The 25,851-nt window shown below is 37.2% G+C and overlaps 2 long non-coding RNA genes across 3 annotated transcripts in view; one reads left to right on the forward strand and one right to left on the reverse strand.

Annotated features, from left to right (window-relative positions):
• LOC147374048 (uncharacterized) overlaps positions 1–25,851 on the forward strand; it is a 364,526-nt gene that overhangs the window by 325,552 nt on the left and 13,123 nt on the right. The gene's annotated exons all lie outside the window — the stretch shown is intronic.
• The window catches only part of LOC147374049 (uncharacterized), a 294,066-nt gene continuing 287,000 nt past the window's right edge, over positions 18,786–25,851 (reverse strand). The window contains exons 3-4 of the long non-coding RNA XR_015162381.1: positions 20,454–20,639; positions 18,786–19,896 (exon numbers count right to left, since the gene is read on the reverse strand). This is a non-coding gene — a long non-coding RNA (uncharacterized LOC147374049). The remainder of the gene's footprint in view (positions 19,897–20,453; positions 20,640–25,851) is intronic.

Genomic DNA, 25,851 nt, shown 5'->3' on the forward strand with positions numbered 1-25,851 from the left:
AATACGTTGGCGCTTAAGTTTGACAAATGATACTATGTATATTTTCATATGTTTATTATTTCTATATATTCTTTGGTGACATGTCTGTGTTCTTTGGAGAAGGCAATGGCACCCCACTCCAGTACTCTTGCCTGGAAAATCCCATGGACGGAGGAGCCTGGTGGGCTGCAGTCCCTGGGGTCGCTAAGAGTTGGACTCGACTGAACGATTTCACTTTGACTTTTCACTTTCATGCACTGGAGAAGGAAATGGCAACCCACTCCAGTGTTCTTGCCTGGAGAATCCCAGGGACGGGGGAGCCTGGTGGGCTGCCGTCTATGGGGTTGCAGAGTCGGACACGACTGAAGTGACTTAGCAGCAGCAGTAGCACCTGTGTTCTTATCTTTGCCTATTTTATAAAATGGGCTGCTTTAAGTGTTCTTAGGGTATTTTAGATACAAATTCATTATCACACATGTATTGTGCAAAATTTTCTCCCAGTCTGTGGCTTATCTTTACATTCTCTTATCAATGATTTTCACAGAGATTTTAAATTTTAAAAAGTCCAAACTATCAATATTTTTATTTGGGATTGTGTTTTTGGTCCTGTATCTAAAAACACTTTTACTAAGGTCACATAGATTTCTCCTGTTTTCTTCTAAAATTTCGATACTTTTGCATTTTATATTTGTATATAATAAGTTCAGAAACATTCCCCCCTCTTCTGTATTTTGGAAGATTTTGAGAAGGAGTGGTGTTAATTCTTTTTCACATGTCTGAAGACATTGTGTCTTGGGCTTTTGTTGGAGTTTTTTAAAATTACTGATTCAATTCCTTACTGGGAATCACTATATTTGGATTTTTTATTTCTTCATGATTCAGTCTTGGTAGGTTGTATATTTCTAGGAATTTATCCATTCCTTCTAGGTTGTTCAATTTGTTGGTGTATAATTGTCTCATGATTCTTTGTGTTTCTGTGGTATCCGTTGTAACTTCTCTTTCATTCCTGATTTATTCGAGTCTTATTTTTTTCTTGATTTCCTTTAGGATTTACTGGTTTGATCTCCTTGCTCCCCAAGAGACTCTGAAGAGCCATTTCCAGCATCACAATTCAAAAGCATTGATTCTTTGGCATTCAGCCTTCTTTATGGTCCAACTATCACATCTGTACATGACTACTGGGAAAACCATAGCTTTGACTATGCAGATCTTTGTTGGCAAAGGGATGTGTCTGCTTTTTCCATATGCTGTCTAGGTTTGTCATAGCTTTTCTTTCAAGAAACAGTTGTGTCTGACTCTGCAACCCCATGGTCTGTCCATGGAATTCTCCAGGCAAGAATACTGGAGTGGGTTGCCATTCCTTCTCTAGGGGATCTTCCCAACCCAGGGATTGAACCCAGGTCTCTTGTATTGCAAGCAGATTCTTTACCATCTGATCTACCAAGGAATCCTGCCTGCAGTCTCTGTCTGCCATGATTTTGGAGCACAAGAAAATAAAATCTGCCACTATTTGCCATGAGGTGAAGGGACCAGATGGCATTATCTTAGTTTTTTGAATGTTGTTGTAAGCAAGATTTATCACTCTCCTCTTTCACCCTCATCAAGAGGTTCTTTTGTTCCTCTCGGCTTTGTGCCATTAGAGTGGTATCATGTGCATATGTACTCTGCGTAGACATTAATAAGCCGGGTGACACAACATACAGCCTTGAAGCACTCCTTTCCCAATTTTGAATCGCTCTCTTGTTCCATGTCCATTTCTAACTGTTGCTTCTTGTCTTGCATACAGGTTTCTCAGAAGATAGGTAAGCTGGTCTGGTATTCCTATCTCTTTAAGGAATTTTCCACAGTTTGTTGTGATCCACACAGTCAAAGGTTTTATCATAGTCAATGAAGCAGAAGTAGATTTTTTTTTTTTTTAATTCCCTTGCTTTTCCTATGATCCAACAGATATTGGTAATTTGATCTCTGGTTACTCTGCCTCTTCTAAATCCAGCCTGTATGTTTGGAAATTCTTGGTTCATGTACTGTTGAAACCTAGTTTGAAAGATTTTCAGCATTATCTTGCTTGCATGTGAAATGAGTGTGATTGTATGGTAGTCTGAACATTCTTTGGCATTGCCTTTCTTTGGGATTGGAATGAAACCTGACCTTTTCCAGTCCTGTGGCCACTGCCGAGTTTTCCAAATATGCTGGCACATTGAGTGAAGTACTTTAACAGCATCGTCTTTTAGGATCTGAAATAGCTCAGTGGAATTCCATCACTTCTACTAGCTTTGTTCATACTACTGCTTCCTAAGGCCCATGTGGCTTCCCATTTTAGGATGTCTGGCTCTAAGTGAGTGACCATACCACTGTGGTTATCCAGGTCATTAAGAGCTTTTTTGTATAGTTCTTCTGTATATTCTTACCACTCCTTCTTAATCTCTTCTGCTTCTGGTTAGATGTTTATGAATGTATTCTCCCCTTCGCTTCTCCAGGAACCATCTTTTTGTTTAGTTATTATTCTCTATTGTTTTCATTGGTTTCTATTCTAATTTTTGTCTTAATTTTTCTTATGTATGCTTCACATTTATTTTGTTTTCTAGTTTTATATGGCAAAAGCTTGTGTTATTACTTTTAGAACTGTTATTAGTTTTTCTAGTCTTATATCGTAAAAACTTGTGTTATTAGTTCTTTCAGTATGTGTATTTAGAGCTATTAAACTTCTCTAAGCATTGCTTAAGTTACAGCTCACAAATTCTGAAAATAATTTTTATTTTTACTGAGTTAAAAACATTTTCTATCCATAACTTGCCTCAGTTTTGTATTCATTTTGCTAGTGAAAGTGTAGAAAAAGTTCTTCACATTAACTTTTTTTATCCTCCTACATTTATAATCAATTGTCGTAGCTTCTTAGAAGTGGTACATTTAGAGCCACTTCAGAGTGTGTTATAATTTTGCTTCAATTGTAAAACAATTTAGAAAATAGAGGAGAGTCTATTGTATTTACCATATTTTTACTTGCTACCTTGTTTCTCTGTGATGTTCTAAAGTTCCTTCTTTTATCATTTTCTGTTTATGAAATGTCCTTTAGCTGTTTTTTTAGGGTAAGTCTGCTGGCGAAAAATCTCTTAGTGATCTTTAATTCTAGAATGCCTTAATTTCTCTTCTATAGGGTATTTTTATTGGAGCTAAGATTTTTGGTTAATCGATATTTTCTTGGATTATCTGCAAAACACAGTGCCATTTCCTTTTTATTTCCATAGTTTTTGATGTAAAATCCACTGCTATTTGAATTTTCTTTTCCCTGTAGATATGGTTTCTTTTCTCTCTGGTGCCTTGTAACATTTTATACTTAGCTGGCAGAATTTTAATTTTTTGTGTCTTTGCATTGATTTATCTCATGTATGCCTTGTTAGCTCCTTTAAGCTGTAATTTTATATTTCCTGCCATATTTGAAAAGTTTTTAGTCATTTCTTCAGTACTTTTTCATTCCTCCCCTCTGTCATCTTCTTCAATGACATATGTGAGGACTTTTATTATAAATCTCCATGTCACTGTACTTGTGTGTTTTTTTTTTTTAGTCTAATTCTCTGTTTAAATTAAAGAACTTCTATTTTTCAGTCTTTCAATTTCAAATTTTTTCCTCTATCTCTTCCACTCTGCTTCAGAGTCTATCCACTGAGTGTCTTATGTAGTATTACACTTTTAATCTTCTAAAATTTCCATTTGTCTACTTCTTTTTCTTTCCTAAAGCTTTCTGTTTCTTTGCTGAGGCTTTTAATTCTTTCATCATTCTCAAGCATGTGAGTAATTGATTTTGGAGCTTCTTTATGACAGCTGCTTTAAAACCTTTGTGACATAATTCTAACAAATTGTTGTGTTCATATTGAAATCTTTATTTTCCTTATGGCTGTTATAGCAAATTACCACAACTGTAGTGGCCTAAAGCAATATAACTTTGTTATCTTATATTTTTATTGGTCTCTCTAGTTGAATGTCACTGTATTGGCAAGGCTGTATTCCTTTCTAAAGGCTCTAGGGGAAACTTTTTTCCCTTATCTTTTCAAGCTTATAGACATTTCCTGCATTCTTGAATTGTAGCTCCTTTCCATTTTCAAAGCCAATAATGTCTGGTCAAATCTTCAGTTGTATCTCTCTGTCAATGATGCTCATGCATTTATCTTATATATTTAAAGAAACCTGTGATTACATTGAGCCCATCTAGCTTAAAGCCAGGTAATTAGCAATTCTATCTGTTATATATATATATATATATATATATATATATATATATATGTTTTTTTTTTTTTTTCATTTAACCAAACATATCAACAAGTTCTGGATGTAGACATCTTTGGCAAGGGGCATTATTCTATTACATTAATGCCCCCAAAGATTTACCACCCTATCACACACAAAATGCCTTCATCCCATTCAAATATTCTCCTAAATCTCAACTTATTACAGCATCAACTCAATTTCAAAATCTTTATCATCTAAATCATAGAATCTGAAGAGTCCCAAATCTCATTATCTAAATAATAAATATAAGGATATAGTGAGTCTCTGAGTATAATCTATCCTGCAAATTAAAGTTGCTCAGTCGTGTTTGACTCTTTGCAACCCCATGTACTATACAGTTCATGGAATTCTCCAGGCCAAAATACTAGAGTGGGTAGCCATTCCCTTCTCCAGGGGATCTTCCCAACCCAGGGATTGAACCCAGGTCTCCCTCTTTGCAGGCAGATTCTTTACCATCTGAACCACCAGGGAAGCACAATTCATCTTCATTTGTGAATCTTTGAAACTCAAAAATCAAATTCTCTGTTCAAGAATACAGTGAGAGAGGCATAGGATAGTAGTTATAGATATTCACATTCAAAAAGAGGAAAAATAAAGGGAAAACACAGTTACTGGCCCCAAGCCATTTTCAGATGTAGTTGGGCAAACACTTTTTGTCATCAGTTCAGTTCAGTTGCTCAGTCGTGTCTGATTCTTGGTGACCCCATGAATTGCAGCACACCAGGCCTTCCTGTCCATCACCAACTCCCAGAGTTCACTCAGACTCACATCCATCGAGTCAGTGATGCCATCCAGCCATCTCATCCTCTGTCGTCCCCTTCTCCTCCTGCCCCCAATCCCTCCCAGCATCAGAGTCTTTTCCAATGAGTCAACTCTTTGCATGAGGTGGCCAAAGTACTAGAGTTTCAGCTTTAGCATCATTCCTTCCAAAGAAATCCCAGGGCTGATCGCCTTCAGAATGGACTGGTTGGATCTCCTTGCAGTCCAAGGGACTCTCAAGAGTCGCCTGGGAATAATCTTATGAGGTTCACAGATTCACTCTTTGAAATCACAACTCTGTCATGGGGTTTTGACTTCATCTTCTGAGTCATTTGTCCCTTTTCATGGATAGTAGAATATGTCTATAGCTGAATAGTGTTATCAACCTATTATCCTGCTTATAAAATATTGCAGGTTCAATAGCCAACTATCATTTTCCTTCCTTCTCTTTCAAGCCAAACCGGTAGAGTTTCTACTCTTAAAACATTCTGAGGCACCTTGTAGATCTTGCACATATGCCCAAGCGATTTACTATATTATCATGAGATTTGTGCACAGGTTTTTCTTGAAACAATCTTCTCTATTTTTTATTTTTACTGACATAGTAGAGGGAATTAAGTCAACCTTTAATTTTTTTTAATTGAAATATAGTTGATTTTACAATATTGTATTAGTTTCTTGTAAAAAGTGAAGTGATAGTTATACATACATATTTTTTCCAATTCTTTCCCATTATAGATTAGTATAAGATACTGAATATAGTTCTATGAGCTATTTAGTAAATCCTTATTTAATCCCTAATTTCTTTAAAAAGACTTCTCTAATGGCATACTGTGAACTTTTGATCCTTTAAAAGTATTAGAAAAAAACCTAAAAAGCCCAAATCTCAGATTTTTCTCTATAGGATATTTTGACAGTAAATCTCTTAATTTTAGCATCTTTTGCCATTTGTGAAAGATAAGGGTTTCCAAAATCATGCCTTGGTTCCTTTATCTTTAAAAATCTGTCTCTTAATTTATCTATTTCTTGTTGCATTTTACTAAAAGCTCAAGAAGAAATAAGGCCAATATTATGCTTCAACACTGTTTAGAAATCTGCTTAAATATCTACTTTTTTTCAATCCTAAAATTTTTTGCTTCTTCTTTACATTTTTTTGGGGGGGGGTTATATTTTCTGTTGGAGAAGGCAATGGCACCCCACTCCAGTACTCTTGCCTGGAAAATCCCATGGACGGAGGAGCCTGGTGGGCTGCAGTCCATGGGGTCGCACAGAGTTGGACACAACTGAAGCAACTTAGCAGCAGCAGCAGCATATTTTCTGTATTTTTGCTGAGTCATTATATGTTGCTGTTTGATTTAAGCATGTTAACAGGTACTTGTTGAACATTTATTCAAATGATGTCAGCTTAATGTCTTTGTCAGATAATTCTAACATGCCTGTCACCTTTGTTATCTTCTCCTGAGATGTTTGTGGTTCTTTGAGATCTTTGTGGTTCTTGTTATGATGAGCGATAGATTTTTTTAAATTGGAACTTGGACATTTGGCATACATTTTTATGAGACTCTGAATCTTATTTAATCCTATGTAGTTGTTTTTCTCTGGTGCTGTTCCTGCCAGGGATGAGGGATGTTATCTCATCACTGACATGTGAATATAGAATATGCTTTCTCCATTTGGCTCTTACTGAGCCAAGGGAAACAAGGGAACATTCTCATTACTGCTGAGTAGGAGTGGGAGTTCCAGCTATTTACATCGTTATCACTGACACCACAAACAGGGACACCTTATTATTGGATGAAAAAAGGAAAGGTCTGGTTTTCTACTTGGCCCTGATCAAAGTTTGTTCCTAGTGTCTATTAACTGGAGGCATAGGAAGAGGTGATCAGAGAGAGATAGCTCAATAATTTTGATGAGCTCAAATATTTCCTTATGACCAAAAATGACTGAGATGTTGATGTAGGCTGTAAGGACGTCATGCTCCAGTTTCTTTATGTTTAAAAATTTGTCCCCTTGGAGAAGGTAATGGCTACCCACTCTAGTATTCCTGCCTGGAAAATCCCACGGACAGAGGAGCCTGGCAGGCTACAGTCCATGGGGATGCAAATAGTCAGACATGACTGAGTGAATATTACTTTCAAATTCTTTAACCACATCTTTTCTATCCAACTTTGAAACTAGAGAAGAGTAATTTTCTTTCTTTCTTTTTTCTCTTAGCTATCTAAATTCTGAAAGTGTTTATACCTACTTTGAATTTCAACTTTACAAATAAAAAATACATGTTATGATTAAAAAAAATTGTCCCCATCTGGGGAGCATGTGTATACCTGAAATTTTTTTTTAATTAAAAAAAATAAATAAAAAATAAAATCATAAAAAAAAAAAAAATTGTCCCTTAATTTATCTCTTTAAAATTGCAGTTTACTAAAAGTGCAAGAAGAAATTAGGCCATACTATATTTCAACACTTTGCTTGGAAATCTCCTTAGCTAAATATCTAAGTTTAAAGAAGTGAAGGCAGAGGTACTATAAAATAACATATGTAGGTGTTGATATTTCCATGAAATTTTGGTGCATTCATGAAGGCTAAAATATTCAACAAATAAATACAGATGATGGCACAATCTAAAAGAGCTTCAGTAGAATAGTATTTTTTTTTTCTTTTTTTATTAAACAGTTATCAAGTCTTTGTTCTACACTGTCTTCCTGCTTCTTCTACAACTGGAAACACTAGGCTGTTTCTGGTGTTTGGTGTAAGTGTCCCCAAAACTGTACGTAAGACTAGATTAGGAAAAGTCACCCTCACATCCGCCATCTTTAGAGCTGATAAATCCTGAGTAATGATTTGTAACTGTGAACCTGAAAATTTGGGGACATACTATGCTAAATTAAGGCAATCAAACTATAAACTCATCAGATTAGTTTAAACTATAAACCCATATTAGTCTGTTTGACGATACAGGCTAGTTCGTTGGTATTTGCACTGTGTAAAGGAAGATGGTTTACACAAGGAAATACATTGCAAAGAACTCAGAAAATATTTGAAGGGAAGTTGTTGAGTTTGATAATAACAGCCACCAAAATCATCTCTCTTATTCCTTTGTCTTTGGTTCCTGGATAACAGTAATCTTCCCACTTAAATCTGACTCTCTAGGTACCACACAGAGACCAGTGGGAATGGGAATTCCAGTGTTCTTGATGGTTACATTTCTCAATGAAAAATAATAGATGTTCCAGTTTATATATTATTCTTTTGTGAATTTTATTAATGTTAACTGGAACCCTAAAGCCTAACAGTCTCTAGGCATACCAATAGAACAGACCCTTTAGTCATAAAGTTGAGGACTAGACTCTAAATGAGATGACCAAAGACACTGTCATCCCCCGAGACCCTGACTGGCTCCCAGCCTAGACAAGAGCTCTGTCTCAGCTTTCTTTTACTGCCACGTGTTGGATTGATAACATGCTTTGAGAAGGCAATGTCAGAACCTTAATGTTCTTTTTTTTTTTTTATGCTGCTGTTTATTAAAAATGTTTACCATAAACTATTTCCTGAATATTGCTATCATGGAGGTATTTGGGAATTTTAATATTATTTCTCCTAATGTTTGACATTTCATAGAAAGAGGAATCATAATTTCTATTTACTGCTATTTCATTGAAATGCTTTTTTTTTCAAGTAAGCTGGTTTTTTTTTTGTTTTTTGTTTGTTTTTTTTTTTTTTTCCATGTGCGCTTGAGAAAAAGGTGAAATTCATTGTTTTGGGATGAAATGTCCTATAGCTATCAATTAGGTCTAACTGGTCTATTGTATCGTTTAAAGTTTGTGTTTCCTTGTTAATTTTCTGTTTAGTTGATCTATCCATAGGTGTGAGTGGGGTATTAAAGTCTCCCACTTTTATTGTGTTATTGTTAATTTCTCCTTTCATACTTGTTAGCATTTGTCTTACATACTGCAGTGCTCCCATGTTGGGTGCATATATATTTATAATTGTTATATCTTCTTCTTGGATTGATCCTTTGATCATTATGTAGTGACCTTCTTTGTCTCTTTTCACAGCCTTTGTTTTAAAGTCTAATTTATCTGATACGAGTATTGTGACTCCTGCTTTCTTTTGGTCCCTATTTGCATGGAAAATCTTTTTCCAGCCCTTCACTTTCAGTCTGTATGTGTCCCCTGTTTTGAGGTGGGTCTCTTGTAGACAACATATGTAGGGGTCTTGTTTTTGTATCCATTCAGCCAGTCTTTGTCTTTTGGTTGGGGCATTCAACCCATTTACGTTTAAGGTAATTACTGATAAGTATGATCCCATTGCCATTTACTTTATTGTTTTGGGTTCGAGTTTATACACCATTTTTGTGTTTCCTGTCTAGAGAATATCCTTTAGTATTTGTTGGAGAGCTGGTTTGGTGGTGCAGAATTCTCTCAGCTTTTGCTTGTCTGAAAAGCTTTTGATTTCTCCTTCATACTTAAATGAGATCCTTGCTGGGTACAATAATCTGGGCTGTAGGTTATTTTCTTTCATCATTTTAAGTATGTCTTGCCATTCCCTCCTGGCTTGAAGAGTTTCTATTGAAAGATCAGCTGTTATCCTTATGGGAATTCCCTTGTGTGTTATTTGTTGTTTTTCTCTTGCTGCTTTTAATATTTGTTCTTTGTGTTTGATCTTTGTTAATTTGATTAATATGTGTCTTGGGGTGTTTCTCCTTGGGTTTATTCTGTTTGGGACTCTCTGGGTTTCTTGGACTTGGATGATTATTTCCTTCCCCATTTTAGAGAAGTTTTCAACTATTATCTCCTCAAGTATTTTCTCATGGTCTTTCTTTTTGTCTTCTTCTTCTGGAACCCCTATGATTCGAATGTTGTAGCCTTTAATATTGTCCTGGAGGTCTCTGAGATTGTCCTCATTTCTTTTAATTTGTTTTTCTTTTATCCTCTCTGATTCATTTATTTCTACCATTCTATCTTCTAATTCACTAATCCTATCTTCTGCCTCTGTTATTCTACTATTTGTTGCCTCCAGAGTGTTTTTAATTTCATTTATTGCATTTTTCATTATATATTGACTCTTTTTTATTTCTTCTAGGTCCTTGTTAAACCTTTCTTGCATCTTCTCAATCCTTGTCTCCAGGCTATTTATCTGTGATTCCATTTTAATTTCAAGATTTTGGATCAATTTCACTATCATTATTTGGAATTCTTTATCAGGTAGATTCCCTATCTCTTCCTCTTTTGTTTGGTTTGGTGGGCATTTATCCTGTTCCTTTATCTGCTGGGTATTCCTGCATCCGCCATTAGCAAGCGGGGGCTGGGCAGGGAGGCGCGGCGCGGGCTGCATCGCTGAGAGTAAGAGAATCTGGCCTGAATACCCTGAGCACTATCTGAGCGAAATAATTTGGGCTAGCAAACCAGACTGTGGGATATCTACCATGCGAAAAGCCAGCCCTAACCTAAGACACCACCAGCCCGCGCAGGGAACAAAGGACTAAACAGAGATAGCCGGCTGCAGACCTTCCCCCTCCGGTGACAGGCAGCCAGAGCTGGAAGGGGGCAATCGCAGCCCCAGAGAGACATTATCTATAAAACTGGCTTCTTTGCTAACTAAAACTTATTGGGGGTCTGGACGGTCAACATCTGCCTGAGAAGGTGCGCCGGTTTTACATCCAGATAAGCGAGTGGCAGGGAGGCGATAAGTCGCAGCATTGGCGCTCGCCAAACACCTCATCACCTGAGCTGCTCGGACCTGGGAAGAGCACAAAACGCAGGCCCAACTGAGTCTGCGCCTCTGAGGACTACCTGAGTGCCTGAACCTGAGCGGCTTGGACCTGGGAGGTGCATGCAACCCAGGGCCAGCCGCGGATTGTTCCCGGCGGAACAACCTAGAGCCTGAGCAGTGTGGGCAGGGAGGCTACACGCGCCGTGAGCGGGGGCAGACCCAGTGTGGCTGAGGCACTGCAAGCGCACGCCAGTGTCATTTGTTTGCAGCATCCCTGTCTCCCTCCCCACAGCGCGACTGAACAAAGAGAAGAAATACAGCTCCACCCACCAGAACACCGACACAAGCTTCCCTAACCAGGAAACCTTGACAAGCCACCTGTACAAACCCACACACAGCGAGGAAACGCCACAATAAAGAGAACTCCACAAACTGCCAGAATACAGAAAGGACTCCCAAACTCAGCAATTTAAACTAGAATAGTATTTTTGAGGAAATATACAAGAAACATTAACTGTGAGTATCAAAAGGGCAACTATCCACTCACTCTAAGATCTGTCAAGAATAGAGAAGAATGAAGAATGCTTTTTTTTCTTTAAATCAGAGAATAATTTCTTTACAATATTGTGCTGGTTTCTGCCATACAGCAAAGCAAATGAATCATAATTATATATATATATATATATATATATATATATAAATCCCCTCCTTGTTAAGGCTCCCTCCCCCATCCCATCCCACCCCTCCAGGATGTCACAAAACACCAGGCTGGGCTCCCTGTATTATATTAAAGCAGCTTCCCACTAGTTATCTATTTTACACATGATAGACTATATATGTCAACACTGCTTTCACAGATTGTCCTCTCCTTTCCTTCCCCCACTGTGTCCACACATCCTTAGGAAGAATGCTTCTGTATAAACTGTTTTAGCAATGTCTTTGGGTTACAGCAAGGTTTTCAGTTCAGTTCAGTCACTCAGTCGTGTCCGACTCTTTGCGACCCCATTGACTGCAGCATACCAGGCTTCCCTGTCCGTCACCGACTCCTGGAGCTTGCTCAAACTCATGTCCATTGAGTTGGTGACACCATCCAACTATCTCATCCTCTGTCATCACCTTCTCCTCCTGCCTTCAATCTTTCCCCAAATCAGGTCTTTTCCAATGAGTCAGTTCTTTGCATAAAGTGACCAAAGTATTGGAGTTCCAGCTTCAGCATCAGTCCTTCCAATGAATATTCAGGATTGATTTCCTTTACAATGGACTGGTTTAATCTCCTTACAGACCAAGGGACTCTCAAGAGTCTTCTCCAACACCACAGTTCAAAACTATAAATTATTCATTGCTCAGTTTTCTTTATTGTCCAATTCTCATATCCATACATGACTACTGGAAAAGCCATAGCATTGACTAGACAGACTTTTGTTGGCAAAGTAATGTCTCTGCTTTTTAATATGCTGTCTAGGTTCGTCATAGCTTTTCTTCAAAGGAGCAAGTGTCTTTTAATTTCATGGTTGCAGTCACCATCTGCAGTGACTTTGGAGCCAAAAAAATAAATTCTTTCACTATTTCCATTGTTTCCTCACCTATTTTCCATGAAGTGATGGGACCAGATGCCATGATCTTAGTTTTTCTGAATGTTGAGTTTTAAACCACCTTTTTCACTCTCCTCTCTCATTTTCATCAAGAGGCTCTTCAGTTCTTCTTTGTTTTCTGTCATAAGGGTGGTGTCATCTGCATATCTGAGATTATTGATATTTCTCCTGGAACTCTTGATTCCAGCTTGTGCTTCATCCAGTCCTCAATTGCATGATGTACTCTTCATATAAGTTAAATAAGCAAGGTGACAATATACAGCCTTGACGTACTCCTTTCCCGATTTGGAACCAGTCTGTTGTTCCATGTCCAGTTCTAACTGTTGCTTCTTGACCTACATACAGAGTACTCAGGAGGCACATAAGTTTGTTTGTGATCCACACAGTCAAAGGCTTTGGCATAGTCAGTAAAGCAGATGTAGATGTAGAAGTAGATGTTTTTCTGGAACTCTTGTGCTTTTTCAGTGATCCAACAAATGTTGGCAAGTTGATCTCTGGCTCCTCCACCTTTTCTAAACCCAGCTTGAGCATCTGGAAGTTCATGGTTCACGGACTATTGAAGCCTAGCTTGGAGAATTTTGAGCATTAATTAGCTAGCGTGTGAGAAGAGTGCAATTGTGTAGTAGTTTGAATATTCTTTGGCATTTTCTTTCTTTGGGATTGGAATGAAACCTGACCTTTTCCAGTCCTGTGGCCACTGCTGAGTTTTCCAAATTTGTTGGCATGTTGAGTGAAGCACTTTCACAGCATCATCTTTTAGGATTTGAAATAGCTGAACTGGAATTCCATCACCTCCACTAGCTTTGCTTGGAGTGATGCTTCGTAAGGCCCACTTGATTTCACATTCTAGGATGTCTGGCACAAGATTACACCATTGTGATTATCTGGATCTTGAAAATCTTTTTTTGTATAGTTCTTCTGTGTATTCTTGCTGTGTCTTAATATCTTCTGCTTCTGTTAGGTGCATACTATTTCTGTTCCTTTATTGTCCCATCTTTGCATGAAATGTTCCCTTGGTATCTCTAATTTTCTTGAAGAGATCTCTAATCTTTCACATTCCATTGTTTTTCTCTATTTCTTTGCATTGATCACTGAGGAAGGCTTCTTATCTCTCCTTTCTGTTCTTTGAAGCTCTGCATTCAAATGAGTATATCTTTCCTTTTCTCCTTTGCCTTTAGCTTCTCTTCTTTTATCAGCTCTTTGTAAGGCTTCCTCAGACAACCATTTTGCCTTTTTGCATTTCTTTTTCTTGGGGATGGTCTTGATCATTGCTTCCTGCACAATTTCATGAACCTCCATCCATAGTTCTTCAGGCACTTTGTCTATCAGATCTAGGTCCTTGAAACTATTTGTCACTTCCACTGTATAATCATAAGGGATTTATGTCATACCTGAATGGTCTAGTGGTTTCCCCTACTTTATTCAATTTCAGTCTGAATTTGGCAATAAGGAGTTCACAATCTGAGCCACAATCAGCTCCCAGTTTTGTTTTTGCTAACTGTATAGAGCTTCTCCATCTTTGGCTGCAAAGAATATAATCAATCTGATTTCAGTATTGATCGTCTGGTGATGTCCATGTGTAGAGTATTCTCCTGTGTTGTTGGAAGAGGGTATTTTCTATGAGCAGAGCTTTCTCTTGGCAAAACTTGGTTAGCCTTTGCCCTGCTTCATTTTGTACTCCAAGGCCAAATTTGCCTGTTACTCCAGGTATCTCTTGATTTCCACTTTTGCATTCCAGTCCCTTGTAATGAAAAGGACCTCTTTTTTGGGTGTTGGTTCTGGAAGGTCTTGTAGGTCATCATGCAACCATTCAACTTCAGCTTCTTCAGCATTACTGGTCGGGGCATAGACTTGGATTACTGTGATACTGAATGGTTTGCCTTGGATATGAACAGAGATCATTCTGTCGTTTTTGAGATTGCACCCAAGTACTGCATTTTGGACCGTTTTGTTGACTATGAGGGCTACTCCATTTCTTCTAAGGGATTCTTGGCCACAGTGGTAGAATAATGGTCATGTGGGTTAAATTTGCCCATTTCATTTTAGTTCACTGATTCCTACAATATTGACGTTCACTCTTGTCATGTTCTGTTTGACCACTTCCAATTTACCTCGATTCATGGGCCTAACATTCTGGGTTGCTACACAATATTGTTCTTTACAGCATCGGTAACTACTTCCATCACCAGTCACATCCACAACTGGGTGTTGTTTTTGCTTTGGCTCCATCTCTTCATTCTTTCTGAAGTTATTTATTCACTCGTCTCCAGTAGCATTTTGGGCACTTACTGACCTGGGAAGTTCATCTTTCACTGTCCTTCTTTTTGCCTTTTCATACTGTTCATGGGATTCTCAAGGCAAAAATACTGAAGTGGTTTGCCCTTCCCTTCTCCAGTGGACCACGCTTTGTTAGAGCTCTCCACAATGACCCTTCTGTCTTGGGTGGACCTACATGGCATGGCTCATAGTTTCATTGAGTTAGACAAGGCTGTGGTCCATGTGATCAGTTTTCTGTGATTGTGGTTTTCATTCTGTCTGCCCTCTGATGGATAAGAGGCTTATGGAAACTTCCTGATGGGAGAGACTGACTGTGGGGAAACTGGGTCTTGTTCTGATGGGCAGGGCCATGCTCAGTAAATCCTTAATCCAATTTTCTGTTGATAGGCAGGGCTGGAGGCCTCACTCAATGCCCCCAGCCCTGCAATAGCCTACCGCTGACCCACACCTCTGCCAGAGACTCCTGGACACTCATGGGCAAGTCTGGGGTAGTCTCTTGTGTGGTCACTGCTCCTTTCTCCTGGGTCCTGGTGTGCACAAGGTTTTGTTTGTGCCCTCCGAGTCTGTTTCCTCAGTCCTGTGTAAGTTCTGGCAGCTCTACAGTGGGGTTACTGGTGACCTCTTCCAAGAAGGCTTATGCCACACTTAGGTCTGCTGCACTCAGAGCCCTCGCCCCTGTGGCAGGCCACTGCTGACCCATACCTCTGCAGGAGACACTCAAACACTCAAAGGCAAGTCTGACTCAGTCTCTGTGGGGTCTCCTGGTGTGCAGAAGGTTTTGTTTGAGCCCTCTCAGCATCTCTGGCAGGTATAGGGTTTGATTCTAAATGCAATTTTGCCCCTCCTACCATCTTGCTGGGGCTTCTCCTTTGCCCGTGGATGTGGGGTATCTTTTTTTTTGGTATGATCCAACATTCTTCTGTCCATGGTTGTTCAGCAGCAAGTTGTAATTTTGGAGTTCTTGCAGGAGAAGATGAGCGTGCGTCCTTTTACTCTGCCATCTTGTTTTAGCAAGGTCTTCGGGTTACAGCAAGGTTTGGATTAGAGCAAATAATATGAGTAGCTTTCAGAGAAGAGATAGATGACTAAATTGTACTCGTATCAGAACGTGAATTATAAACGAAATGGTGGTTAGGGAATCACAGCCAGGTGGAAAATGGTGCTGATGACAGATGAACAGACATATGCTCTGTTTTATATCTAGATTGTGATCACCTTTATGGGAGGCTTGAGTTTTTGGCAGTGACTGATATGTGCAGCAATGTAATATAATGAGGTTAGTTTGGTTGGTCTTTCAGGAGACAGAAAAACAATATCCTCTGGAGATTTCACTTAGGCAGTTAGTCAGATATTTTATGTCACGGCTAGGGAAGGGCCACTTTGCATAGACTGTGGAAGTGAACAGGCTTTCTTTAAAAACTTCAGCAGGTGATGTCTCATTTGGAGTAAGCCAGGACAGCTCACCAGCTTCCTTTGAAACTTGTTAAAGAGTGTGTTTCAGTTAAGACTTGGGTAGGATTTACTAAGAGCATGTTGACCTTTAGGAACTTCATTTAAATCCCTAGAATAATTTAAAATCTAATAAAAAATGTAGCAATGCGAGATTTGTGGTAACTCTGATATGAGAGTTGCAAAAGTGACTTATCAATGACTTCATTGAGAAAGGATCATTGAGATGATAACTTTTTTATCTAGCTCTAATACCAACACATAAAGCAGAAGGCCATTCTTGAGTTTCATGAGCAAAGTTGGGAAAGCGGTAATAGAGACTTAATGAAGAAATATCATCTCGAGATGTAATGGAAGGAAAGCAAAAGCACATAAAGAATGTGATGAAGATATTCAAGAGAAATAGAGGTGAGAAGGGAGAAAAATAAAATAATGGAGAAAAGGTTTAAATTTGTAAATAAAATTTGAGAAGGAATTTTATGATTTATCTGGGGAATTTTGTAGAACTGCAGAATTTAGTATCTGAGGAGAGACTAAAGATTTTGAATTTCTAACAAGCTCCCAAGGTGAGGTCAGAGCTGCTGGGTTTTGGAAAAAAAAGTTTGAGTAAAATGGGAAAAGTGAGATAGAAAATAGAAAACAGAAGAAAGGAGAATAATGGGGTGAGACAAAAATAATAGAGTTCATTTGAGGTCATTGCTCTATATCTATTCTGCTGTATCTTGGTTAGTTCTTAAATGGCATAAAATTTCTGATTCACTTGCAGTCTTTTTAGTTATGATCTTTTAGAGGGAGCTTGAAGTTGCTATTTGTAGGAAAAAATAAAAGTAGGAAAAATCAGACATGTACAACATTTTGAAGGACCCAATGTTCTTTTTCTATTTGCATCCCCAGGAGGCTTCCAGAATCCCAGCTGTTTCCCCAGTGTGGTTATCCAGCCTGGCACATACTTCCTCCTCGTTAGCTAAGTCTAAGTTCCTTGCATTTTTGATGGAAACTCTGGCCTTATAGAAAGCATTTAATTCAGTGAATTCACATGAATTTTTAATAACTATCATGCATTTAATCCTGTTGGGGAACTTGCATTTTAGAGAAAAGTTTGCTTACTCAAGGGTAATAAATCTTAAATAGCACATCATATTTGGGTGAGGCTAACTTTTCTCATCCTCATAAATAATCTCATGGACCACTATTCTTCTAGGAATAGGAGATGTAACACTCTCCTGGTGCTCTTACATGGTTTTCTCAAAGGATTTTCAAACATTCTGAATTTTTACTTTTTTATAGTAGTACAAAGAAGTTAAGATTTTGTTTACTCTTACTTTTAATATATATTATGAATAGATTCAACTCAACCTAGGTTTAAAAAAAAAGCATGGCTATTTCTTTTTGAAAAATTTATATATTATTCTGTTTTGCTACAAGTCTCTTCCAGAATTTGTTTTGGTAACAGAATGAGGTCTGCCATCACCCACTACTTCTGATAATAATAGTGACTTCCATGCTGCACATTTTTCAGTTTTTGTTGTACTTCTGCCACTGCTCCATAGTGAGAGGAGCAGATGATTTCTAGCTATTGTGTGGCTTTTTCTTCCCTTGGAGTTTCTGGTGTGCTCAGTTACAGCTCTGTGTCAGATGTTTTCCAACTAAACAACAATTACATCGCTTTTTTTCTTCAGTTCTGTGGTGGATGTCTTAGTCACTGGCATGCAACCAAGCTGGAATGAAGTCTCAGAGATATATTTCAACTTGCAAGGTGATCATGAAGGTTGGCCTTGTATTTGCATAAGGCAGTTTGTATTTTCTTATCCTTGCCTGATGGAAATCAGCTGCCTCTTAATGTGTGTGACTTCACCCAACTATTATTTTCAATTTTGGTATTTTCCAGGCAAAAATTATATTGTATTTTGGCATAGAAAGTATATGAGCCTGCTTTTGAGCCACCTATCAGGGACCTTGTTTAAAAAAAAGTGATAAGGGAAGAAAATGAAGCTGAAATCCATTTGGTAGAGATAGTAAGCAGTCTAGACATCCTGGTTCACTTTTTTTTTTTTTTTTAATTCTGGAAAATTATTTATCATCTTTCTTTTATAACTTCCTTCTTTTTGTTTTATTTATTTTTAAAATTTTAAACATATCATGGGTATACAGTGCCTGCTTTAAATTTAAAGAAGTTAGAAATAGCTTTTAAAATCACCATACCCATATAATCCCCACCAATATTGTTATATCATTGGGCTATGTCGTCTGAGAGAATTTAGACTATTCTTTCAATTATTTCTTTTAAAGCTTATATCTTTTCTTATTAGTTTTCCCAGGATTATCAATATAATTGAAAGTCATCACCAGATCTTATTTACTTGACAGTTACTCTCAAAATATATATAAGGCACAAAAATCCTAGAAACATGGACTACCTTTATAAAAAATATTTGTGAGTTCACTTTAAAGTTTGCCAACTTATGCTATGAAGCTCTGGCCCAAAGTAAAGCAGATTAGCTGATATATTTATTCTTGCCTCAATTGTTGCGTTTTATGACTAGGTGAAGTGTTTTCAATTTTTGCTTTCTTTCTCTTCCTGTTTGCATAATTGCTTACTTTCTCTGTTTTGTAATTTCATCTCTTTCATCTGTACATAGTTGAGAGAAATAGCTGTAAGAAAAGGGTTATTTCCTATTTTCCCCAACAATCTACTTTTCAATTATTCAGGTTTCCAAAAAGAAGAGCACAAAGTAAGACATATGTACTAATTTTATTCAATGAGTGTGTGGGGTGCCATTTTACAGAAACAAATGTGAGGATAAAAGACAAACAGGGCAGAGTGCACTGCAGAGTTGACAGTTTTACTGGAAAGTACAGCTGGTTACAAGGGTGAGGAATCTTCTAGGGGAGAAGAAGAGTTTATCTGGCTTCTTTCCATTTCCTATCCATTGTTGGTAAAAATTCATTCTACAGGGCATTAACATTTTCACGTGATGTCATCTGGCTCTCCCAAACAGTCATTGCAGAAGTCAGGTTCCCTATGATTCCCAACAACCATGGCGGGCTAGCAAACAGGTATGAACGAGCAGCTCTGTCTGCTTGTAGGTCAGGTATGAAAAGGGTTCTGCACATCTCATCATCAGAGACAATAGGAAAGCTCCAGAGTGGCAAGCTGGCAGTGTGCACAATTAATATTGAGGAAAGGCTGTGTTTTGCTTGGCTTGAGAGGAATGGATGGGGAGAAGCCAACTGAGCTGCAAAATGGTCCCCCATCATTTGTGATGAAGAACTCAGAGTTCTACATGCTTTTATCCATTGAAGACTGAACCAACCTTCCTCTCTATGTGGGGTCTAAGAGTGTCTTCCATTTTTTATTGGAAGAGTGTATTCCATTTTTATTTATCTATTTAAAACACTTTCCTGAGGGTTAGTTTTATATTCTGGATTAGTACAAAGCATTGTGATACTGTTTCTCACTCCTTTCTAGAGGTGCCTCACATTCAGATTTTCCTGTCTAATCATTTATCTAAATTCTTCAAAGGAACTTTCTCTCCTCATGTGTTCATTAACACCTTCTCACTTTGCAGAGTCCAAGCAAAGAGTTTCTGGATAGGGTCAAATAGTATCTTAATCAGTTCTGGCTGCTTTAACAAAATACCATAGACTTATGTGTGAGGGGGTGTCTTATATACAGAAATTACTTCTTAAAGTTCAGGGACTGGAATTCAGATCAGGTTGTCAGTATGGCTGGGTTATGGTAAGGGCCCTCTTCATTGTTGCAGACTGTTGAGGTCTTGTGTTCATGTGGCAGAAAGTGATCGAGCTATATGTGTGGCCTCTTCTTGTAAGATCACCTGATCACCTAAAAATAACATCATAATGAGAACTAGGTTTCAACATATGAATTTTAGGGAGACACAAGCATTCAGTCTGTAACAAACACTCAATTTGACCTAATTGATCTTTTCAGTTACCCCCACATCGGAAAGTCTAAAAATGGAAATGGTATACTGCATTTTTACATAGTGCTTACCAAATATATAAAAGGCTTATGATTTGAAACTCAGTAGAATTTCAAAATATATATTTCCAGTTAAAATCACTTCTGCCTTTATTGAAGGACTGACTAGAAAGAGTGCATTATTATTATAGAAAATTTGAAAAAGAATAATAAGATATTTCCTTATCCTTCTATTACCTTCCTCCCTCCCCTCAACCTAGGGTCAAAGTAAATCTTATGCTTCCTTGTATTAAGGAGAAAGGAATTTATTTCCAGTTTTACCTGTAGCTGACTGTGAAATTTATTCATATGCTAAGCCATGGTTCTTTTGGACTTTCAAACCACACAATGTATAAATCAAATCATCTTATCTTTTTGAGATGTCTTTTTGTAGATAGTTAGGTTAGCTTGTGGTTTACCTGACTCCCACACGTCGCATGCACAGTTTGGCTTCCTTGGCGTGTTCTGATGATAGGAGGAAAGTTGATAGGAGTGGCGATCACAGACTCACTCAACCTGTTCCTTTCAGAGAATGCTGTTAGACCTTTTCCTTTTACCGAGCAAATCCTCTTATGTCTTTGAAGAAAGAAGGTGGTTCTCCCTGCCTGTTGAGCAAGTTCAATTTAAAACCTTGTGGGGAGAATTTCACAGCATGCAAGCAGAAACAGTTTTATTGCCTCTATTTTCAGAATCTCTTTTCAAATTACAATAATATGCCCAAGAAGAATATGAGAAAAGACAATCTTTGGGGGGCTAAAACAGAGCTTTTATCTTTTAAACCAAAAATATAACTAAAGAAATCACTTGGCTTATAGGAGTTTATTTTCCAATTTTAAATTCTATATTTCAGGAAATTTTACAGTCTTGTGGATGTGAAGAAAGAAATGCTTGTATAAAGAAACTCTTTTGTATAAAAATTGAAACTGTTTATAATCTTTTATCCAGATTGACAATCCTCTCAATTTACCACCTTTGGTAATAGATAAATTTTCATTTCCACAAGAAAGATTTTTAAAAGATATTGTATTAATGTGCACTTAAATTTCCTTCATTTCAAATGTATTATATAGTACTCATTTTTATTATTCATTATGCTTCAGGAAAGCTTCGTTTAGCTCTTGTGTTTCATAATCCCCTAAGAAGTTTTCATTCATATTCTTAGGGGAAATTAAAGAATTTATATTTTTATCAGCATGATTGAGGATTATTATAACTCAAATAAGGATATGATGCCAAATATTGGTTTACATAGAATAGCTTACTTTTAGTTTCTTACTGTTTCTTACTGTAAAATTAAAATTAAATTAAAATTAAAATGTTTCTTACTGTAAAATTAAAATTTGTTGCTTCTAATATTTAGCATGAGAGCTGGGCCTAGCAATTGAAGTTAGATCAATCTCTGTAGAACTCAAAAATTGTTGTGAAAAACTCACAGTGAATTAAGCAACATGGAGGATAACTCTACTTTTGCATGTTTGGGAATTGATGCGTTGATTAATGCATCAACTAATTTCATGCATAATCTACTTCCTAAATGGAATTCTTTGAGGATTCTGGATAATGTTTACATATACACAATGATGAATTTATGCAGGGGAAATCAGGTACTAATGTATTTGGCTATGAGAGCAATTTCTAAGTAGATAGTCACTTCCTTCGTTGGTACATTCTACAGTATTTGATAGGCTTGCAAAACTGTAGCATAAAGATGAAAATCTGTATTTAGAACTCTGCCCAGTTCTCTGCTATTTTACTGCTAACACTTTAATAACTCGCTCTGAAATGATTTCTCTTTCGTGTTTAGGATAGATGAAACAAACTGATTTTCTGTTTAAGTACTTGCCCTTTTCAAAAAATGAAAACAGGCATATTACAAATGCTAAAAGAAAGCTCACTGATACCTTAGCAAAAATGTAATATTAAATAGTTTTTGGCTTTTTGTAGAAAAAGGAGCACTTAAGATATAATCAAAATAGTATTTTTAAATTAGTCATGAAAAAAGTTTTTTTTTTAATGCATTAATTTTTTAAGCAATTCTCCCTAAGTTGAGTCACTAATAACTAAGACCTATAGGAGATATTTTAAAGTCTGAAATAAGATGAGATAAACATCTCTAGGCAACTAAAATAGTTATCTTAGAGTGTAAGAGAACTGACACTCACCCATAAACAGAAATCCAGGAACTTAATAATTAGAAGGGGGAGGCATCATAACTGCAAGGCAAATATCTACATCCATCTATCCATATTTTAAAGTGAGATTGGTTATTTTGTTCTTCAGTTGCTTGCCTATTAGAAACCACCACTAAGAGGGCGCTGGCACCACTAGGGGCAAGTGATATGATACAAAGAGAGGGAAAAAGCTGAATAGATGCTATCAAGAGAGGAGTAAAAAGTGTTTCAGGTAGCTGGAGACTGGGTAGTATAAGGATAAACAATCTATGGATGGACCCAAAAGTTCTATGGGGTTTTCCTATCACATCCTATGGAAAAACAACGAACTTTCTGGTGAGCCCAGTAATAGCCCCAGGCACCCCTGAGAACATCACTGAATTGTGTCGTGGTAATACTTTGGCCACCTCATGCCAAGAGTTGACTCATTGGAAAAGACTCTGATGCTGGGAGGGATTGGAGACAGGAGGAGAAGGGGATGACAGAGGATGAGATGGCTGGATGGCATCACCCACTCGATGGACATGAGTTTGAGTGAACTCTGGGAGATGGTGATGGACAGGGAGGCCTGGCATGCTGCAGTTCATGGGGTCGCAAAGAGTCAGACACAACTAAGCGACTGAACTGAACTGAACTGAAAAGGAAAGTGAAGGTGTTAGTTGCTCAGTCGTGTCCAACTCTGTGACCCCATGGACTGGGGCCCACCAAGCTTCTCTGTTGGAATTCTCCAGGCATGAATACTGGAGTGGATTGCCATTACCTTTAGACGATCTTCCTGACCCAGGAATTAAACCTAGGTCTCCTGCATCGCAGGCAAAGTCTTTACCATCTGAGCTAATAGGCAAGTGCATAATAGTAAAAACTTTGTTGTAAACAAAAAAAAGTTTATTTATTTTGGTAAATTAACTTTTAAATACAGTATTCTCTGACAGTGCCAACTATTTTTTCCAGTATTAGATAATGCCTTTTAAATTTTTTTAGCATATAAGAAGCTTGATTAGATAGATATCATCATTCAATGAGATCTTATTTCAAATCCTCCAGGTTAGCAAAACTTAAAGTCTGAAAATACTAAGTGCTTAGGCAATATAGTGTAATGCAAACTCATAACATGCTAATGGGAGTCCTGAAAAACAAAAACAAGCTAGTAAACTGGAATGTGTATGTGCAGAATTACAACCACCCATAGAGAAAGATCATTCATGTATTAATGCGTATGGAAAAGAGTGTTCTTAGCAGCACTGCTGTAACTGAAAAGAAAAAAAAGTGGAGGAAAAAAATAGTCATCAAAAATAAGGCTGATTATTAATTATAGTACAATTACTCAATTGTATACTTTAAAGCACTGAAAATAAATAGGAGCCATATGTAAAAAATATATGTATCTTAAATAATATTGAACAGAAAAATAAGCTTATAGAAGATTAATTGCAATCTGATTTCATTTTTATAAAGTTCACTGCAAGCTGAACTAAATAATATGATGAGGTTACTGTTGTGGCAAGATACAGTGACTTCTCCCTTGAACGATGTGACGTGGCTTTGAACCATATGGGTTCACTTACATGCAGCTTTTTTCAATAGTAAGTAGTACAGTACTACACAATTAGCAAATACAGAGCCACAGTTACAGAGGGTGGTCATCCCTAACATCTGTGTTGTTCAAGAGTCAACTATAGTTGAAACATACTCTGTGAGAAGAGACCTAATTTCTGTGTATAGGAAGTTTACTCCAAGTGAAATCTCAGATATGGTTTGCAGGTGAGTTTTTATTTTTATATGAAAACATTGTTTTACTCCACCATCTTTAGTGATGAGAGCTTCTCTGTTCTACTATTAGTTGATAATGTGTGCCTGAGTTCATGTTTGGTTGCTGACTCATATTTGACTCTTTGCAACCCCATAGACTGTAGTTCACCAGGCTCCTCTGTCCATGGGATTTCCCAGGCAAGAATACTGGAGTTGGTTGCCATTTCCTTCCTGATGGGATCTTCCCAACCTGGGGGTCGAACCACATGTGTGCCACCTGGGAAGCCCATAGGGGTGCATGGACCAGTGCAATTAGTAGACACTGAGAGTTATTAGAAAGAGAGATGAACATTATTTGTATTTATTTTAAAAATAAACTTAAAAATTAAAATCTTTTGTGTAGATTAACAAGGGTATCTGCCTTTATTCCACAGACGAGATTTTCCTATGCCTAATGTAGCTCCTGATCTGTTGTAAGGAAAAACTGGGTTTCTCATTATATAGAAGAGCAACTTTCACTACAGTGCTTGGTAGTTTCTATCATCTCATCCATGATTTCATTAACAACCAAATTCACCCTCATATCACATGTGATATGAATAATGTAAACATCAGCGATGTACCAAACCTTGACTGAAATGTCAGTTCATTTCTACATGTAAACTAAGAGTTTGCATGTAGAAATGAACTGACATTTCGGTTTACATGTAAACTGTAGTAGTACAGTACTACATAATTGGTAAATACAGAGCCACAGTTAAAGAGGGTGGTCATCCCTAACACCTGTGTTGTTCAAGGGTCAACTACAGTTGAAACATACTCTGTGACAAGGACCTAATTTCTGCGTATAGGAAGTTTACTCCAAGTGAAATCTCAGATATGGTTTGCAGGCGACAGTTTCCATGTAAACTGTAATAGTTTACATGTTTACAGAATAGACTATTCTACGTGTAGAATAGTCTCTTTCTTGGGTATATGATGAGGTTAAAATAGTACATGTAACAAGAAATCTGTTTAAATTTTAAATTAACAAGAAGATTCTTTAGCAGTCTACTCCCAGGTGGCTCAGTGGTAAAGAATCTGGTGCCAAGCAGGACATGTGGGTTCAATGCCTGGGTCGGGAAGATCTTCTGGGAAAGGAAGTGGCAACTTACCCCAATATTCCCATCTGGGAAATCTCATGGACAGAGGAGACTGGCAGGCTACAGTCCATGGGGTCACAAAGAGTCAGACATGACTTAGTGACTAAAAACAAACAAAATTAATGATGAAACTTGTCTACGCATGTACAGTATTGAGCTAATGACAACATGAAGCCCTCGTGATTAGGGAAATTTTCAAAATCTTAGCACCAAAAATATAAGTAAAAACTATTATTTATTTCAGTTGGAATATCTGAAATTCAGTACAAAAATGTATGTTTTAGAACGTTTTCACTAAACTTGATAAATGTCCAGCAGGTGATTTTGAAGTTTCTACTTAATAGTAAAAGTTAAAACATTCTACCATTGTAGAAAGAACAGCTTAATATTTACTAGTCACATACCTTGGTCAGGATTTCATGTTGGAAAACAATTCGTAAATTTAAAAAACAAAGTGTATTTAATGTATTTGAGAACACTGTATTGAGTTTAGAAGTTTTGCTATATGGTAGGTATAAAATAGATTTCGAAAACCAGTCTCATTGCTTGACACAGACTTTCTAGTAATGAAACTTATAATTTCTGGTACATTAGCATTCTATGAAAAAACAGTAAGTTATTTAAAATACAGGTTTTCTTTCATAACAAAATATTTTAAGGTAAAAAATTGAAAATGTCATTATCAGTGTTAGAACTAGTTTATCTGAGATTTTAAAAATAATTTAATGTAGGTTTCCAGCTATACCTACATACCT

The sequence above is a fragment of the Bos grunniens genome, chromosome 4, assembly GCF_055505025.1.
Source record: "Bos grunniens cultivar Pamir isolate PY7600 chromosome 4, Bosgru_T2T1.0, whole genome shotgun sequence".
In the NCBI taxonomy this organism is placed as follows: Eukaryota; Metazoa; Chordata; class Mammalia; order Artiodactyla; family Bovidae; genus Bos; species Bos grunniens.